Consider the following 18,571-nt stretch of genomic DNA (forward strand, 5'->3'; position numbering starts at 1 on the left):
TTTGAGGTTGAGTTCGCACCGAACGGCGTCCTGTTTGAATCCGTAACGTGTGAACGGGTGGCGGTGGTCGTCGTCGCCACGTGGATTGGAACATGTGACGTGTAAGCAAAGTTTTTCAAATGTTTCTGACTTACAGTGGACTCAGCCTGATGTAAACGCACATACACACCTATTAGCTGCTTTGACAAAGGTTAAGATAAGATCTATGTAGCTGGCAGGGATGTTACCTCCACTCCACACACACACACACACACTAAGCTCGCTTAAGAGGCCTTTGCATCCACACTTGATTCATTAACTGGGAACAATGGTTGGCCAACACCTTAGGCAAAGCATAATGCTGGTTTAAATCTTTACTGACACACACACACAAAAAAAAACACTTAAAATCTCTATTCATCATACAAACAAACAATATTTATGGTAAAAAACACAATTTTTTTGGTCTCTTTCTCTCACTTGATCTGTTTGATTCTTTCTCTCTCAAATACACACACACACAAACACACACACACACACACACACACACAGAGGTGCAGTTGTGAGTTCAAAGCGCTGCCCCCGGGGCCGCTGATGGAGGGAGGAAGGGAGGAGCGAGTGAATGAAAGAATGAATGAATGAAAGGAAGGTAACATACCTGCAGGGGTCAGGACAGGTGAGCTTTAATGGAGCCTTTCCCTTTCAAAGCCCCTTACACACACACACACACACACACACACACACACACACACACACACACACGCACACACATACTGTCTCTTTCTTGCTGACCTCTGCCACAAAACATTTGTCTGAATGACTGATTTACTCTGTTTTATGTGTGATATTCACACACAAAACTGTTTAATATGTAATATATGATATATTTGCTGTATAAATGATAATATGTAGTATTTTTCAGCTTTTCTGCAACAGTAAGTTTTCCCAGAACTGTTTCAAAAAGCTCACGGGACATCATGGTCGACTGGCTGTGTTTGTCAGTGCACACTGTGACCTTTGACCTCTTCTCTGTTTGTTTCTTGTGATGTTAGTGATCTACAGGTTGGTGAAGTTTCCCCTCGCTGTTGCATCCGAGTCTCCATCGATTGAAGATTGAAGTAAACATGTAGATTAAATCCCAACTTTAGCGTTGCGTTCAGGTTCCGGCGTTTCAGGTTGTGTTTGAGGTTAGCATGTTGTGTGGGAGAAAAGCAGCCCTCTGTCCTCACCTTCCACTCTCTGCTCTCTGATCTCCTCCAGAGGAGAGGAGGAGGAGGGGGTGAAGAGGGGGATGCAGGTGACTCTCTACCCCAGAAGTCAGAGCTCTTCCCTGGGGTGCTGACAGCTCTGTGCCTCCCCGGGTCACCGCCAAGCTAACCTCAGGCTGGACGGCGCAGGACAAGTGTGTGAGTGTTATGGTTCTTTGAAAAAAATGACGTGTCCTCCTCACTTTCCAAAAAAAAAAAAAATCCCCGTTTACAGTTTCAGTTTGATTTACTCCCTGAAGTCTCTTTAAATAGTGTCCTTAGAGATTAGAGATGATCTAATGTGATAGAAATGTTGATACACTCATCTGGGTCGCCTTCAGTTATTCCAGCGCACTAGCTGGTGCCCAGAGTTTAACCTCTTGGACTACATTCAGGCTGCTCCACCTTCTGATTGGTGGAGATGGTTGGTGCCAAACGCAGCCTGAGAGAAAGAGATACAGATACTATTCAGGGCTGAAAAACATACCGCCATGACCTTACATAATTTTCATTATATTCTCCTTAAAAGAGACTAGAACTGAACATCAGTTAAAGCCAAAATATGCAGCGAAGGACTACATGTTTCAGGTTTTTGGAGGATATTTGATACCTTTATCATAGAGCTTTCCATTCTCGCAGCCGTGGACGTTGCACTTCTTGTTCTTACATCCACGGACCACCGAGGCGACGCAGACAGAGCTCTTTTTTTTTAGTAAAGCTGCAAACATGATGTCATCTATCAATTAAATTAAATGTGATTTTCAGTAGGGATCATGCACATGTAATGTATTTATTTATTTAAAAAGTCAGAACTCCTCATGCACAGCCAGTATTTTCAGTCAGGTGCTGGTCGGTCGCAGGAACATATAAGGTGAAAATCAAAATTAACCACCGCACACTGTAATTACAGTAAAGTATTTATTTATTTATTTATTTATTTATTTATTTATTTTCAAAGCATGAAATAAATGTCATGTCATAATTAAATTGTCAAATAATCTATATTTACACTGATTTTATTTTTTATTTTCACTTTTTTTAATGCATTCTTTTCTTTTCTATTTGGTCTACTTGTTTTTTTTTTATCCTGTATATCTGTCATTTCATATTTATTGAGCTTTCAATAATATTATTATTATTATTATTATTATGATTATTGTCATAGTGTGATAATGTCCATCCAGTCCAGCTGAGCAGCGAACAAATCAAACATTTGCATCAAAATGTATTAAAACTACAGATTTTTTAGGCCCCTTTTTCCACATGAGGGATGTGGATAGGTGGGCCGGGGGCTGTGTTCAGGGTCACACACACACACACACACACACACACACACACACACACACATTGTGCTTTCCGAAGCAGCAACAAAGCAAAGAGGAGAAAAGGGCCCCTATTTACCTGAACCACCTCTCCGTAAAGAACGAGGGATCAACACCACCTTTCTTTTTTTTTTTTCTTTTACTGCCCCTTCACCCCTTTATACCCCCCCCACCCCCCAACCCCTGATCGCCCCATTGTCAGAGAGGACAAAGGCCAGGAGAGAGGGAGAGGTGAAGGGGGAGGAGTCAGATGGGGGTGAGGACTCACCTGATAAGAGGATGAATGATCCCATTCACTGCAGCATGAGGAGGAGAAAAGAAGAAGAGAGATGATGAGCTTCCCCTCCCTCTAAAAAAAAAACCCTTTTCTTTTCCTTTATACACCCATCATTTGACTTTTTACCATCACTTTTTAACTGGTGGTTGGAGTTAAAAAAAACACTAAAGTTGGTTATATGTGAGGTCACTTTAGCAGCAAATAATAAAGGATTTAACACGAAAAAGGAAAACAAAATGTAAAATGAATGAAGTAAATGTAAAATAAACAATAAAAAACCTCATCAGTAAGTAATAAAATGTTAAAATGGAGGCAAAAACTGATTCCAAGTCACTGAAATAAAACAAACATGTCTTCAAATTCACAGTCGACACTTAACACACTGAGTCAAAATGATCTTTGACCTTTAATCTCTTTACTGTTGTTTGTTGTAACAGTGATGATGACGTTTTTCTCTGCTGTTGTTTTTACTGTAATTTCTAAACTGCTCAAATGTTGTGAATCATCAGTGGGAAGAAAAAAATCTTTTCACGTGGGAAATGAAATGATTATAGATTATGATTGTGATGATGTCAATCAACAGTAGCAGTCAGTAGCTGCAGCAACACTTCTTTCTTTTCATTTCTTAGAACCAGTTTGTTACTGTAATAGTTTGTTACCGCAGATGAAGTTTTTTTGCTTTTGCTGTCGACAGCAAACGAGACTCGTCATAATTCTTTCCGTCCTTACCGATATGATTTTCATACATTAAACTGATCTGGAGGATCACAAAAAGTTCTTAAAATTTAGTCTTAAAATGTCATTTTTCAACATATTTCAGTCTGATGCAAAGTGGTGGTGGACTGTGCAGCCAACTGAACAACACTGAAAATGTAATATTTGATTATTAAACTGCTGCAAAAGGTGCATTTGCAGCATTTGCAACATTCCAGCAACCACAGAAATGGGGACTAATAACAATAACACAAAATTCTGATGTTCCCTGTTTGCAACCCCATTTCAGGTAACTAAGCTACAACTGTCTAAGGATGTTGCACTCTCCAAATATCTCTCCAAATGTTCCTTTAAACACAAAATAGTCTGTTCAGTGGTTCATTTCAATTCATTTTCCTTGTGATTCCCAATGATTTTACCAATTTGAGTAACAATCCACCATGATACAAAATGGAAATCAGGAGGATCACAAAAAGTTATTAAAATTTAGTCTTAAAATGTCATTTTTCGACGTATTTCAGTCTGATGCAAAGTGGTGGACTGTGCAGCCAACTGAATAACATTGAAAATGTAATGCAAAGGTGCATTTGCAGCCTTCAGCTCCATCCACAAAACCACCCAAAACATTCCAGCAACCACAGAAATGGGGACTCATATCAAAAACACAAAATTTCTGATGTTCCCTGTTAGCAACAACATTTCAGGTTTATAAATATCTCTCCAAATGTTCCGTCAACCACAGAATCATCTGTTCAGTGGTTCATTTCTATTCATTTTCCTTGTGATTCCCAATGATTTTACCAAATTGGGTAACAATCCACCAACATTTAGAGAATACTGCAATGTTTCTGTGCATTGAACCCCCTCCCGAAATGTTCTGACATCATAAAGATACTGTTAAATTCATCTATGTTCAATGCTAGCGAGAAACGTCTGATATCTCCGAATGTTACTGACCTTCCAAAAAGTGATGATGGTTGCTTTACATAATAAAATGCAAAGGTTGCTTTGTTTAAATCCTCAGGAATGAGTGAAAAACGTTCAACTAATGTTCCAATAATCCCCAAAAACAACATGCATTTTCATTATTTGTACATTTCTGATGTTTGATGCTTTTTTCCCTCCTCACTGTAAGTCACAACTGTCTAAAAACCCAAAATGTTAAATTACAGTAGCCAATAAATGAAAAGAGGAAGAGAAAGAGGGAGGGGAGGGACAGAGGGGAGGAATTTATACGGCCGGGGCTATAGGTTATGGTGAATTATCCTGAATTAACAGTTTGTTTACTTTAGCTCGGAGGCTGCTGAGTGAAGCGGGTGAAGTCGGGGCGTCAGGTGACCTCGGTTCTTTGTTATGGAGAGAGGAGGGCTGGCAAACACAGCGACCGAATGACTGGCAGGAATGTCACCTGGAACAATGCCGTGATTCTGCACAACAGCGGCTTCCATCATCATTAGAGGTCGCCCCGTCGTTGTGAGAAAAAAAAAAAAAAAAACCCACCGTGAATACCTTTGTTAAGTTGTACTGTCATGGCGCTGCGACTTTGACCCTTGACCTCTTCACTGTCTGTTGTCGTGTCGTGTCGCTGATCGAGGAGTGGAGGTTGACTCTGCTGTAAAGATGCTGTAGATGACTCACACATTTTAACGTTCTCTCTTCAGTTTGTCAATAATTTACATCCATATTTGCAGTTTTCTTGTTTCTGTGTGACCAAAAACAAGTCTTTCATGTTCATTTCATCATGGATGTACAGTGTGATGCCTAATATTCCTGCAAAAATCCTCCTGAAGTGAGTAGGAATCAACTTCAAGACATTTAGAGAAATTAACATCTGAGTCTTGAAAGAGTAAAGAAGGCAGATTGATTTGTTTAAACTACTTGAAACAAGTTGATTTGCATTGGAAACGGTTTGAAACATCAAAGACCTAACTGAATTCATAAGACGGACATTTTTGCTCATCTTGTTCTCGGGAAACAACTTCCCATCGTCTTTTATCTCTAAGCAAATACCAGCCTTAATGCAAAACCTCTTTTCTCTGAAAAGCATGTTGATTTGCATCAATTATAGCTCAGTTTTGTTAATTTTAGGTAAAAACAAAACAAAACAGGGCAGTTAATCTGATGCAGACCCACCACCTGGAAGAAAACCGGTATATACAAACATGCAAGACAGCGGCGGTTACTTCAGTGCTGCTGGAATGATAAAAGTAAGGAAATGTAACCGGGATCATTTCCATAACAGTAAACGGAACTTATTTCTAGGGAAATAACTGCTTTTGCAACATTCAAATATGCAGACGATGTAAATGTTCTAGTTTAGGAGGAATAATTGCTGAGAGAAGCAACAAAATATTAATGACGCTTACATTATGACTCCTTGTTGCGTAGTCAGTTTAAAGTCTGTATCAGGATGTTCTGGAGAAGAAGCTAGTTGGAAGTTATAACCACAACACTGCCTGGCAACAGTATTGCGCAGAGTGTGTGTTTCTATGCGTGTGCATGTCCTGTATGGGTGTGTGTGTGTGTTCATCTCTGCGTTGACACTGTAGCACACACACAAACACACACACACAAACACACATGCAGAGCGGGACACGCCGTAGGTAAATGCAATCCGCTCCCCGTTCACGGTTTGTTTACGTAGCCGCCGTCCCCAAACGACTAGCATTAGCATTAATGAGCTAAAGAACAAAGGGAAGTGGATGGGCCGGTGTTAGCATTCGCTCAACTGCCTTTTATTTATACAAGCTCAAAGTCAGCTGAGGAGAGGTCATTAGCACTTTATTTACAGCTCTTTAACAAGGGAACTTTGCTTTTTGATGTTTGACGGAGGCACATTTTAGCCTTTTTCACACAACACACTGCAGCCTCTGTCAGGTTCTAATGCACCAAAGAATTCTGTCTGTTAAAAATACATAAATACACAAGTTTTGCTTTTTATAGTGTTATCAGACCATGTGTTTTTCTTGTGGTAGAGGAAAAGAATAGATGTGCAAGGTTTTAAACATTTCTATTTTCAGATTTAAGCAAAATAAAAGCTGAAAAAGATAACTTTGCTTTAAAAATAAAAGCATTCTGGCATGTGATTACTGTTACAGAGACTGTTGCAGTTACTCAACATCACTGGATGAGCACAGTGAAAATGTAAAACCTGTATGGCTGAGTTGTTAAAATGTTTGTCTAAATGTGTTAGTCGACCTTTGGAAAGTGTTAAAACCTCATCGTCCAACAACCAGTTTTCAAGGAGCAAAAGTTGTTTTTTTTTTGTGATGCAACGCAACAGGAAGCTTGTGAAGGATAGAAAGTCGATCAAATTAAAGGACGACACAACAACAAACATTTTAATGGAGGGGATGCTCTCTGTGTGTGTTTGTTTGTTAACTGATGAAACTGAGGAAATGACGTGTCAAGTGAGTGACAGTGAACTAACGTTTGTCGAGTCAATTAGCACTTGCTAATAGAGCTCCATTTACTTGCAGCCGGGGTTTGTCAGAGGTTTATTTGCTTTGCCATGATGTTGTCAGCCTGCTTAGGAAAAAGCAGATTTAAAACATAAAGAGAAACTACAATATATGGATGAAATTACTCATCAACAAGACAAATATGCCTCTGACATCAGCTCAGAGTAACAGCAGCTGATTCGGGTCGACTAGACTCAAAGATACCAGTCACACTGCAAAAACTACCAGCAATTATCAGCCATGGACGCTCAATGATGGCAGTTTCAATGTCCATACATAAATACACATCTGAAGCTTATTTAAACATATTTATTTTCTAACAAATGCTTCGTGGCTGCACAGTGATGACATTTCGTTGCTTCGTGAGTCATGGAACATGCTTCTGATGCAGATTTTTAAACTTGTAAGTTTCCAACCTCTGACTCTGACTTTGAACATAACGCATCATATGATCTGTGCTTTCCCAGGAGAAGAGCTACGTGAGCTCGTCGGGCAAATGATCTCGCCTGCAGCCAGTAAAGTAAGAAGTTTGTCAGCAACAGCATCCAGTCTGTGTACATTTACATGTATGAATCAGGCTAAGGCAGGAAATGAAGTGAGTGAATTTCCACACACGCTGCACAAAAAAAAAAAAAAAAAAATCTGCATGAGTGATGCATGGTGCTTCAAAATAAAAGCTGTCCATGAGGGAGCTGCAGGATGAACACAACGGGCTCCAGGTGGAGTGACGCATCTTTTGCATGCAATTGTCAGCTTGTGTTTTGTTTAAACTGAACGCTTTAAATTTAATCAACACAGCTGCTTACAAAGGCCATAAAGATGCTTTTATTTTTTTACAATTTACACCTATTTTCTTCTGACTCATGCAGATAGCTATACAGCGACTGTGTATTAGGCTGAGAGTACACAGCAGTACTATCAGTTTCGGTTTAAGTCAGATTTTACATTCAATTATTTTTGCAGGAAAGTACACAACCACACAGCTGTCACACCATGCTTTCATTTTCTGAAGACTTCATGCATGTGGTGTTTTTTTTAAAAACTCTGAAATGTTAATAAATGCTAATTGTTTGCAGAAAGTTGGCTGTCTTTGGCTGTCAAAATTTTGTAATCAATAAATTTCTGGTTAAAAATAAAAAAAACATATCCACGGTTATTACAGTTCATTTGATGACACAATCTGATGACATGTGGCTTCAAAATTTGCTGTTGCAACGTGTGTGCGTCTCATTTCTGTGGTTTTGAACGTTTACGTGTGCATGTGTGTGTGTACGTGTGCATGTGTGTGTGCGTGTGTGTGTGTACGTGTGTGTGTGTGTGTCTCAGACAGCGAGAGCCTGTCTTCAGACTTTGAGCAGCTTACATGTTGGGGGTGTTTTTTTTGGGGGGGGGGGGGGGGGGGGGGGGGGGGTGGTGGGGGGGGGGGGGGGGGGGGGGGGGGGGGTCCTTGTGTTCTCTGGCTGCTCAGCGCTGAGAAAACTCATCAAGCTAATTCTTCACCAGTTTAATCCACTGGTCTAATTCCTGTGTCTGAGACAGTGAACTGGCCTCAGCAGATTATAAACAGCGAGCGGGACTCGCCAAAAACAAAGATGACTCTCTCTGTTACGGTTCGAGGAGGGCGACAACAGGCGCAGAATTAGGACCCTAGAGGCTCCAATGGTCATGACATCACACAAAATGTTGCTTTGAACTAAAAAATATACTGATGATTATCCTCTTTTCGTAGACCTTCCACCCCCAGCCTTCCCAGTCTATACCTCTCTTATCTTTGCTGTAATCTTTTGTCAAACGTTGTCTTAAATTTTTGGTAGTGAACTCACAGGAAAATCAGACCGCAACCCAAATCCTCCACCCAGCCCAAAATCCCTCGGGTGTAGCCCCAGTCTGTCCATACAGTGGAGCAGCTGAACGCGCAGAAACAACTAACTCCACCCAGAGTGTTTTGCACCAATTCTCGTGTAGTAATGAAAATGACTTCCTTAAAACAACAACAGACCGTGAAAACCTGGACGGGAGTTTCCCCGCTTTACTCGGGTTTGTGAATTTAGTTTATCCAGCTTTAATCCACTGAAGTCTGAAGAAGTCTGTTTACCATGCATCTAGAGGACTTCTCATCCCATAGTGCATGGCCTCATTTTTTATTACCAGAGCACAGTCAGCTAAAACTGTAGGGCTGCACAAACATCCAGAGATAAATCATCATTCACTTTTACTGGGTAGTTTTCTACATATATGATACAAATTGTGAAGACTGATGAAGATGTGAGATACAGTTGAGAACCAGTAGTATTCAATATCAATGCAGAGTCAATCATGCAATCATTAATCAATGCAGAGAAGTGAATCAACATTTCAGTCAAAATATTTCAGCCATTTTTAGCATATTAGCATTTTGGGGTTTCAGCATGTTAAACCTGAACCCAGTGACAAATGTTAGAATGAAAGATTTAGTAGATAAGATGACCCTTGTGTGTGTGTGTGTGTGTGTGTGTGTGTGTGTGTGTGTGTGTGTGTGTGTGTGTGTGTGTGTGTGCATACGCACAGGAGGAAGAAGGATTAATGTGTCTGTTTCGGCTGTAGTAGCATGTGGGATACGTCACCGTGCTCTGCAGGTTGTTGTCCCCCCCCCCCCTCATTCCCTGCTGATGATTAACTTAGTTCAGCTAATTAACACACACACAAACACACACAAACACACACACACACTCTCTCTCTCACAATGACACATTTCCTTCTAAACATCCTGAACTTTCCTTTCAGTTCAGTGAAACTTAAAGCTTTTAAAGTGCTTTTGTCTGACTTTATAACAACACACTTTCTGCAGCAACTTCTGTGATTATTTCCTTCACAACAGAAAGAAGAAAGAGTCTTCAAACCAACGACACGGGGTGGTTTATCATACAACCTTGACTCTTAATCAAAATAATTTCCAAGAATTCAAAGAAATATCCCGCGTTGCTCATCATTCCTGATAGCTGTGTTACTCACCAGGTTAATCACTGAGATTTGAGGATGTGGTGGCATCACTTCCGTCGTATTGGAACCTGTTTTGTTGTGTTTTTTTTTGCTGTCACCACATTCTCAGAATTCAGCAACTTACCTAACAAGTGAGATATTTTTATAACCGAAAGGAATGAATGACCTATGATACTGACATCCAGGTTGAATTGAATTTCCCTCCATAATGAGTCCTGATCATAACTGTATAGATGCAGTCGACATTTCTTTGGTTTCTAACTAAAACTGAAATTCATACTAAATAATAATAAGCAGAAATGTATTTAAATAGCAAGTTCTTCACATAAAAAAGAGGAAACGGAATAAAAACAATGCAGAATTGATTATCAAATTATTAAATTAGAAAACAAAGCAATTTAAAAAGAGTTGCATTCATTAAAATCTTAAAGTTAAAAACATACATGTTAGCTATTTTTAAAGGACACTACTGAAATTTGGTGTCTTCTGGTAAGTTGAGGAAAAAGATGCTTCTCCAGTATTTTTTTATTTTAAGTATGGTGTTGAGAGAGCAGCTGGGTATTTGAGGATCTAAAATTTGAAGCCATTTAATGCTTCGTAAACAAAAAAAACCAAAAAAAGGAACTTAAAATAAATTCTCTTCTCAAAATAGGATCATAATTTTTTTGTGGGGTTTGACAGAAATAGTTAAATACTGTGAAAACATTTTGCCAGAAGACTCTGAATAAATCTAAAGGGTTTAACTGACCATCCAGGAATTCATACACACATACTAACTCATGTAAACACACACACACACACACACACACACACACACACACACACACACTGCGTTACACTCACAGTCACCCCGCCTTACCCCCCATGTGGTGGCTGCAGGCCCAGATTTGAAAGGGATTTGTTTGACCTGAGGAGGTGTTGGCAGGAGGGCCATCATGTGTGTGTGTGTGTGTGTGTGTGTGTGTGTGTGTGTGTGTGTGTTTGGGGAGAGGGGTGGGGGGGGGGGGGTCGCGGGGAAGACTCAGACAGACAGTAAAACATATGTCGCTCCCAGGGAGGGGCTATCTTGCTAATTTAGCCGTGGCGATGCTGCGCTGCGCCGGTCAATAGTTTTGGATCATCCACACCCTGAAAAACCCACAAACCTGCTGGTTTACAGCTCGCCAGAGGCACGGCGGCAATACGGAGGGAATGAGGACCCCTGAGTGAGTGTGTGTGAGTAAATTCCCCCCTCCGAGGCAGAGAGGACTATAGGAGGTGTCGCCCTACTGCTTGTCTATCTGTCTGCATGTCTCACATTCCAGCTTCTTGGTTTTTTTTAAAATAAAAAGTTAGCTTCTCAGTTTTAATATTATTATGATGGAGAACGACAGAAAAGCAGACAGCGAGAGGGACGGGATGGGGGGGGGGGGGGGTTTGATATGAACCTGTGACCAACAGGTAATGTCATCCTCTTCAAGAAAGCAGATTTAATACACATATATATAAACCAAAATCAATGGTCTCTATCCTTTCTCCGGCTCCCTTTTTGTCTTCTTTCTCTTTCTTTCTTTCTTTCTCGCTCCTCTTACAGCTGATGCATTTCTGTTGCCTGAAGCCGTTTCCACAGTTATGTCCTTTACAACCCTCTCTCTCCCTTTTTCAATTTGTTTCATGCCCCATGACTCACACACACTCTCTCTGTCTGTCCCTCTTAGTCGTCAGTGATAGATGGATGAGGTAACAGCTTGGTCTTGGCCCCTGGAGGGGAAAGGGGGGGGTGGGGGGGGAGATGCCAGGCCTACATACACACACACACACACACACACACACTGTCCCTGAATACCTGATCTGGATTGCTACTGGGTTAAATTGGGTGGAAGGAGAAACTACTGTTTCTGTCAGGTGAAAACATTTCTGCCACCGGGCTTTGAAGCCAGTTTGACATGGTGGTCAAATCGTGGAATTAAAAGTTCTGGTTCCAACAGGGGCCCAAAAAGCATTTTTCCTGCACACAATTATGGGAAAAGGAGTGGCTGTTAAACAGTGGATACATTTTTTTGAGTGTCACAACCCCCTGCGAAGTGACTCATTACCAGTGTTGGGTGTAACGCATTACTTTGTACTGTCATCACACTACATTTATCTGTAGTAATGTAACGCGTTACTGTTCCTACATTCAGTAATCACATTAGAGTTACTAACTACTACTTGCGTTACACAGGTTCTTCAATTATCTGCATTAAAAAAAATAATCAAAGGTTCCTTTCATGCATGCTTGCACAACAATCGCCTGACCTCGCATGACATGACTTTGGCTTGAGTTCTGACACACACACGTACAAACGTGTGGGACAAAAGACAAAAATGGCAGAGCGGTCTACAGCTTTTGATTGGCGGATGAGTACACGCTACTTCCAATTTGTTACATGAATGGACAAGAATGTGACGGTAAAGTGTAAACTGTGTTTAGGCCAAAAACAACAATCCACTGCTGTGAACACATCATCACACAGCAGCACTAGCAAAGGCAACATGCTAACACAAAAGCTAGTAGCCAAAGACTCCCAGAGTGATGCTCAAGCCGAGTGTATGCCGACCCCAACCCCAAGAAGCCAAAGCTTGATTTTCAACAGGTACAAAAGCTTCATGCACCGCTGAGCAACTTTCATAGGAATGAACGGGGCCCCACCTCTGATGCTGTGTCCACTTCTCTTTATACATCCATGTTTTCTGCATAACAAGTATAAACAGTTTATCTGTGAGACCGTCGTCTTCTTTATGAAGGATGCAGGACTCACCACCTTCGTTCTCTGGACTTCTGTTGGGGCTGTTTGCTTTTGCTTCTTAATGTTCCTTTCTTCTGTCCTCTATCTTCTTTCCTATATGTGTTTAGCCAGGATGATTATCGCTGTTTATGCTAACTACCCAATTCTGTCTCAATCAAACAAACCGGAGCATACGCTTGACAGGAAGAATGATTTGGTCGCACAGATTAGTAATTTGTACGTTGTTGTTCATTGCATTGTATACCATGTAATAACTGAAGAGCCAAGTTGTTAGCAACAGACTAGCAGCTGTGTTTTAGAAAGGTGTGTTTCTAGAGAGAATTGATTTAAGGAACATTTGGAGTATGACAAATATTTCTTGGTTGGAAACACGGACCTACTGCATTCTCATAGTCATCATGAGGTTTCCCGTAGGGGTGTGCCAAGACAAATACATTATCCGGCAAAGCACAAACAGTGTTCTTTTTTATCAACATTTGTTTCATGCAAATATTTTTTAAATTATTTGTTTTCAGGAAGAAAAGAAAAAACAACATGTCAAATACCAGCACACTCCTCTGCTCATCAACCTGCTACGTAACACACATTTCCTTATTCAGACATCATTCTCAGAGTTAAGGGGTGTTCCCCTGAGTTACTGACACAAGCCAAGCGCTTTCGTGGGACTCTCCATAACTACTTGTTTCACTTCTCCTTTCCACAAAGTTAGGTTGTAATAAATAGGCAAATAAATGAAAAGAGTCTGTGAGTCTTGAACTGTTGCTGTGTGTAAATAAGTGGAGATCTGTCGACACATTTGTGATGTGGTTGGTTTTAGCTCAGTAGTCATTATTGTATTATGCCATTATTTGTATAGTTTATAAAAATACAAATAATGGGCTCTCTGCACATCCATAGTTTCCAGGAAAGTCAGCAACTGTGGAAGTGCAGCAGCCAAACCCATTCTCTTTCTTTCTTTCTTTCTCTCTTTCTATTATTGTGATAGTATGTGTAATCTAACTGTGGTCCTTTCTTGATTGCCAAATAACTACATGATGTGTCCATATTTGGTGTTTGTATTTGAAAGGTTTACCCACAGTGGGCATAACTTCTGTATTTCAAACTTGACATCAACATGTTACTCCTCCATGCAGTTTCTGTTCCTAAGTGTTTAAAATGGTCGGTGAACTCAACAGTGACTGTTACTTTCACGTCTCATTTGATTACCAGAATTCACAAATATGGAAGCTGTCTTTTAGGAACTTAAACCTCTTCGTATCTCCTCTGTGGGTAATCTTAGAAGAACGTTTCTCTGTAAAAATACACAGTGGTTTAGTAACTCATGCACTCATGAGCCTGAGTCACAGACTGGACGTCTACCTGTGCAGGTGACTCACTCTTGGAAACCGAGGGGGGGTTTTCCAGGACCGCAAACACACTGTCAATGTAAAGGTCCAAGACGTCAAGAGATCAAAGAGTGGGACGAAAGGGGGGCGTGGTCTCTTGGCACCACCAGGTTGCCGCAGGAGACAGTCCCTGAGGAAATGTCGCCGGCGACAACCCTGTTGTCAGGGAATTAATGACAGGGTTGATGGCCAGGTAACTATCACCTGGACCGGCTCGCTCTCTCTGTCTTTGTTTTTGTTCTGGGTTACTGTCTCTTGGCTGTCTCCCCCGCCTCTTTCATTCTCTTCATCTGTTCCCCTTTCTGACAACACTGGAAAGATGAGTTTTTTTTTTCTTTCCATTCTAAATCATGAAGACCAATTTTCCAGGACATGTGTGACTACATGGATTTCTAAGTTATTTTATCTCTTGGTAAAGGTCAAATATTTGACAAGAAAGCCTTTCTGAGTATTTATGCACTGTATGACCTTAAGTGTGTGGACACTCCTGTCGATGCACGGAGCCAGATTGTCTAGGAAATGGTTTCACATTTGGGATGAACCAGACTACCAAATGTGAGCCAGGCCTTATCACCCAACATCAGTGCTGGACCTCACTAATACTCCTGTGGCTGAATGGGAGCAAATACCTGCAGCCGGGCTCCAAAATTGTGTGGAAACCCTGAAACCAGAAGAGCTGTGGCTGAGATAGCAGCAAGTTAAAGTGTTATTTTAATCACTTGTTGTGTGGACACATTTATATGGGTGAGCTTTCAATAGATTCCTCTTTCACCTGTAGGCCCCTCCCTTCCTGACGTGGGTGTTTTAGAGGCGTGACATGAACGTAAAATATCCAAAATTCTGCGAGAAAGTGAGGTGGTAAACAGGCAAAACAATTAAGACAGCAGGTCAAGGCCTCTTCCTCCCTTTCTCTCTCTCCCTCTCTCTCTCTCTCGCTCTCTTATACACACACACACACACAGTGTGGGATCTGAGGGTATTTTACAACAGGTGTGGTTCGTTTGCTCGTCCTCTGGCTCTTTAATCAGAGAGCAGACGTTGTACTGAACTGCGAGAACAGCAGACTTTACAGCACAACCAGCCGTCTTCAGATCTTTTACTGGACTTTAGAAAAAGTAGAAATACCACAATATAAAAACTCATTCATTCAATTAGCTAAGCACTTCATAAGATTATCATGTTTTTTATGAGAAATCCTCTTATTGTATATAGCTGACAAACATATCGTGCCCTGCAAGTTCTCTGAAATGGCATTTAAATAGAACTTTAACCTTGTAACTGGTGGCACATCTGTACTAAAGGTATCTATGTCATATCTTTGGGATGGCAAAGGAATTGATGAAATGATTTATATATGACAGACAGCCTGCCAGGTACCATATGAACCTCTCCAGGACCTGCTTGATGTATGTGGCTACACAATATTGCTGGTTTCTAAACTCAACACGTGATATTCTCATAACACTAGACTAGACAGAAATGTTGATTGGTGTTTTAATCAACCTGAACAATACTTCTGAAAAATCTGATCAGAAATTGATATATTTTAAACTCATGCGTAGAATTTATTTAACTCACAGAAAAAGATTTTTCTGAAACTTTTTCCTCACGGCAATTTTTGTGCAAACAACCACATTGCTACTTTCTTAGGGCGTTTTCAAACCTATAGTTTGTTTGCTCTGGTCTGAATCTGTGGACATTTTCCCCTTTTTCTGTCGGTTTCTTGTCACAGAGAAAAATCCAACTGCACTAAAATGCATCACTACGAGCCTCGTTCATTCTACGTATCAGTCAGATGTGTCTGGGGCGGAAGCAAGAACATAAACACAAGAAGAAGGTCCTGAAGGAGGCTCTCTGGCCAAGTATAACGGGTGCATCTCAGTTCCCTTAAATCACATCCACGAGTCCCTCACTTGTGTCTCAGTCCCTCCCACTGAGGATGCATAGAGATGCGAGGAAAAAAGGTGAGGAGAGAAATTACGAGGAAATATGTTTTTAGAGAAATGAGACGTCCTTTCCTCAGAAGTGTCATGTTAAGCAACGTCCGTTTCCAATGACGATGGCAGCAGCTGATTACAGCGGTCATTTGACTTTAAACAGCTGGAGCGACTTCTGATGGAGTTTGTGTCTGTGCATATGTGTGCTGTCACTAATAAAGGTGCACAGTTATCACTGCCAGTCTTCTCTCTGCAGCCTTTTACCTGCACATGAAGAAAAACCTGCATCAACCAGACACATCAACCACTTCTACTGGCAGAATGCATTTATATTATGAATTGATTATTGGTGTTTGTATTTATTGTTATCCTGATTGTGAATCATTTAATAACCCAGAATATGATTAAGGTGTCTTTTTTTTTAACACAGGAAATGATTTATCAGGCTAAATGTTTCAGGGAAAATTGAAATTATGTAACTCACATCAAACCTGACGATCAGGAATTTTCAGCCTCATGTGTGACTGAATGGAAATGATGACAAATTATGTAAAATATACATTTGTTTAAAAAGTGTTTCTTGCTGACAGACAGACTGTCTCTGACTTTAATTTGATCCACAGTTAAAGTTAATGTGGGAAATAGTGTCATGAAAAGAAAAAACTTTCTAATAAATGAAGAAAGTTGTTTATGGTTCTTTTGTTGATCAGACCGACAATTAACACAGATGCTCTATTTTTAACTAGACGGTGAATCTGTCGCCACTCAGTGATGTTGTGATGTATCAGATCAGTTCGATCAGCTGCAGCGTCCAATCAATGACTGATATCCAATAAAGGGGGGGGGGGCGTGTCGGCTGGTAAAAGACTTCCGTGAAGGCTGCTCTCATGCATCCTCGCTCCTCAGTGATCCCTCCTCAATCCTCCTTCCTCACAGCAGGAATAAGCGCTTTGGGACGGCCTTCAAGATGGCCGACCTTGAACGATTTCCGGGTCAAGTGAAGAACAAGATAGAAATCAGCTAAATATTCGGCTGTGAAGGAGTTATGAGGAGAGAGGAGTGCGGGGAGGGGTTTATTGTGTTGGAGTACAGAAAGCGTAGTTTAGTGTTATCTAAAAGATTTTCAAAGTAATGGCCGAAAACTCTCGCAGGATTTCAGAATAAGACTTCTCCTTGAGCGAGACTTGGTTAAACACAATAACAAACAGACCGGATCAAGCGAAAGGTGAAGAATAACATTTTGTTTCTCTGTATGATCCTTTCCATAATGTTGTCAGACACTTATTATAACAATCTGAGCCTGTCAGTGATCAAAAACGAGCACTTTTAGTGGACGTACATTGACGGGGTGCTGTCGCCCCAAAGGATTGGGTGCCGACTGCAGAGCTCTTGCACAATACTGTGGACCACTTTCGAAAACTGTTGTCTGCATTAGTCACAAAATGGTGGGAAAATAGGGTCCACGTTGAAAAATACAGAAGTTCCCCTTTAACATAGTACCACAAGTGTAAGTGTAAATAGTTACTTCCCACAAAAACAACAGCAACATGTGACATTGAAAACCTAAAGTTTCCCCCTCACATGTTGCATTCTTTGGAAACGCTAACAAAGAAAGAGGCAGTTCTTTTACCTTCTTCATCCCTCCTGCCGTATCTGTTCGCTTATCTGAAGGAAAAACACCACAGGCAGGTGGAAAAACTCAATTACTCAAATGTTCCCGTCACCGAACGCCGGGCGAAACCCCAGTCACATTGTTGCTCAATATTCTCCAAATGTTACTTATTAGTCACACCAGTACTTTCACAGGTTCGATGGTGATGATAAACACATCACTTTATCTCATCACTCTATTCTCAATATTTCCATTATTCTACTTACATTTCCTCAAAAATACATTCAGTGATGGGTGGGTCTTTTTTTCCAGTGGTAGATTCATCCTGTACGTTACAGTTAGCTGCATCTTGTACTTTCATTCTTAATGTCTTCTTCTTCTTCTTCTTCTTCTTCTTCTGTAATGTATTCTTCTTCTGTTTTTTTTTTTCATGAGAAACACTGAGAGAAAAAAAAAGGTGTTTATATAAACCAGACAGTTTATAAGGAAGTCTGGTATTTACAGAGCACAAACTCTCCCTCTTTTATCTCTCCATCACTCACTGTTTTCCTTTTTACCTCTTTATCACTTCCTCTTTTCTTTCTGTTTCTATATCAGTCTCATTTTATCTTTATTGCTTTTTTTTTCTTGTCGTTCTTCCATTCCTTTCTCTCTTTTGTCTTTTGTCTTTCTTTCAGTCCTCCTATCACTGTATACTTTCTATATTTAACAGTTCTTCACTTGGACACTACAAGCAATGGTTCATTTTTATTGTCTCCTACAAAAAAAAATCTATGATGTTTCCCTAATTTTAACCAATTCTTTAGCTGGAAGAAGACTGACTTTAAACCAGGTCACATAACAACCAGGTCATGTGACGTTTACAGTCCCGATTCTAGTCGTAAACCTTA

At 40.6% G+C, this 18,571-nt stretch overlaps 2 long non-coding RNA genes across 2 annotated transcripts; one reads left to right on the top strand and one right to left on the bottom strand.

The window, feature by feature from the left end:
• The first annotated feature begins 499 nt into the window (after window positions 1–499).
• Window positions 500–8,383, top strand: LOC122986710. Its single transcript, XR_006404360.1, has 3 exons — window positions 500–655; window positions 1,032–1,385; window positions 7,468–8,383. It is a non-coding gene; the product is annotated as an uncharacterized LOC122986710 (long non-coding RNA).
• On the bottom strand, window positions 2,794–18,177 carry LOC122986711. The gene is made up of 3 exons (XR_006404361.1): window positions 17,948–18,177; window positions 17,700–17,734; window positions 2,794–2,844 (listed from the first exon to the last, which is right to left on the bottom strand). It is a non-coding gene; the product is annotated as an uncharacterized LOC122986711 (long non-coding RNA).
• Between the last annotated feature and the right edge of the window lie 394 nt (window positions 18,178–18,571).

This window comes from Thunnus albacares, chromosome 8 (genome assembly GCF_914725855.1).
Source record: "Thunnus albacares chromosome 8, fThuAlb1.1, whole genome shotgun sequence".
Classification (NCBI taxonomy): Eukaryota; Metazoa; Chordata; class Actinopteri; order Scombriformes; family Scombridae; genus Thunnus; species Thunnus albacares.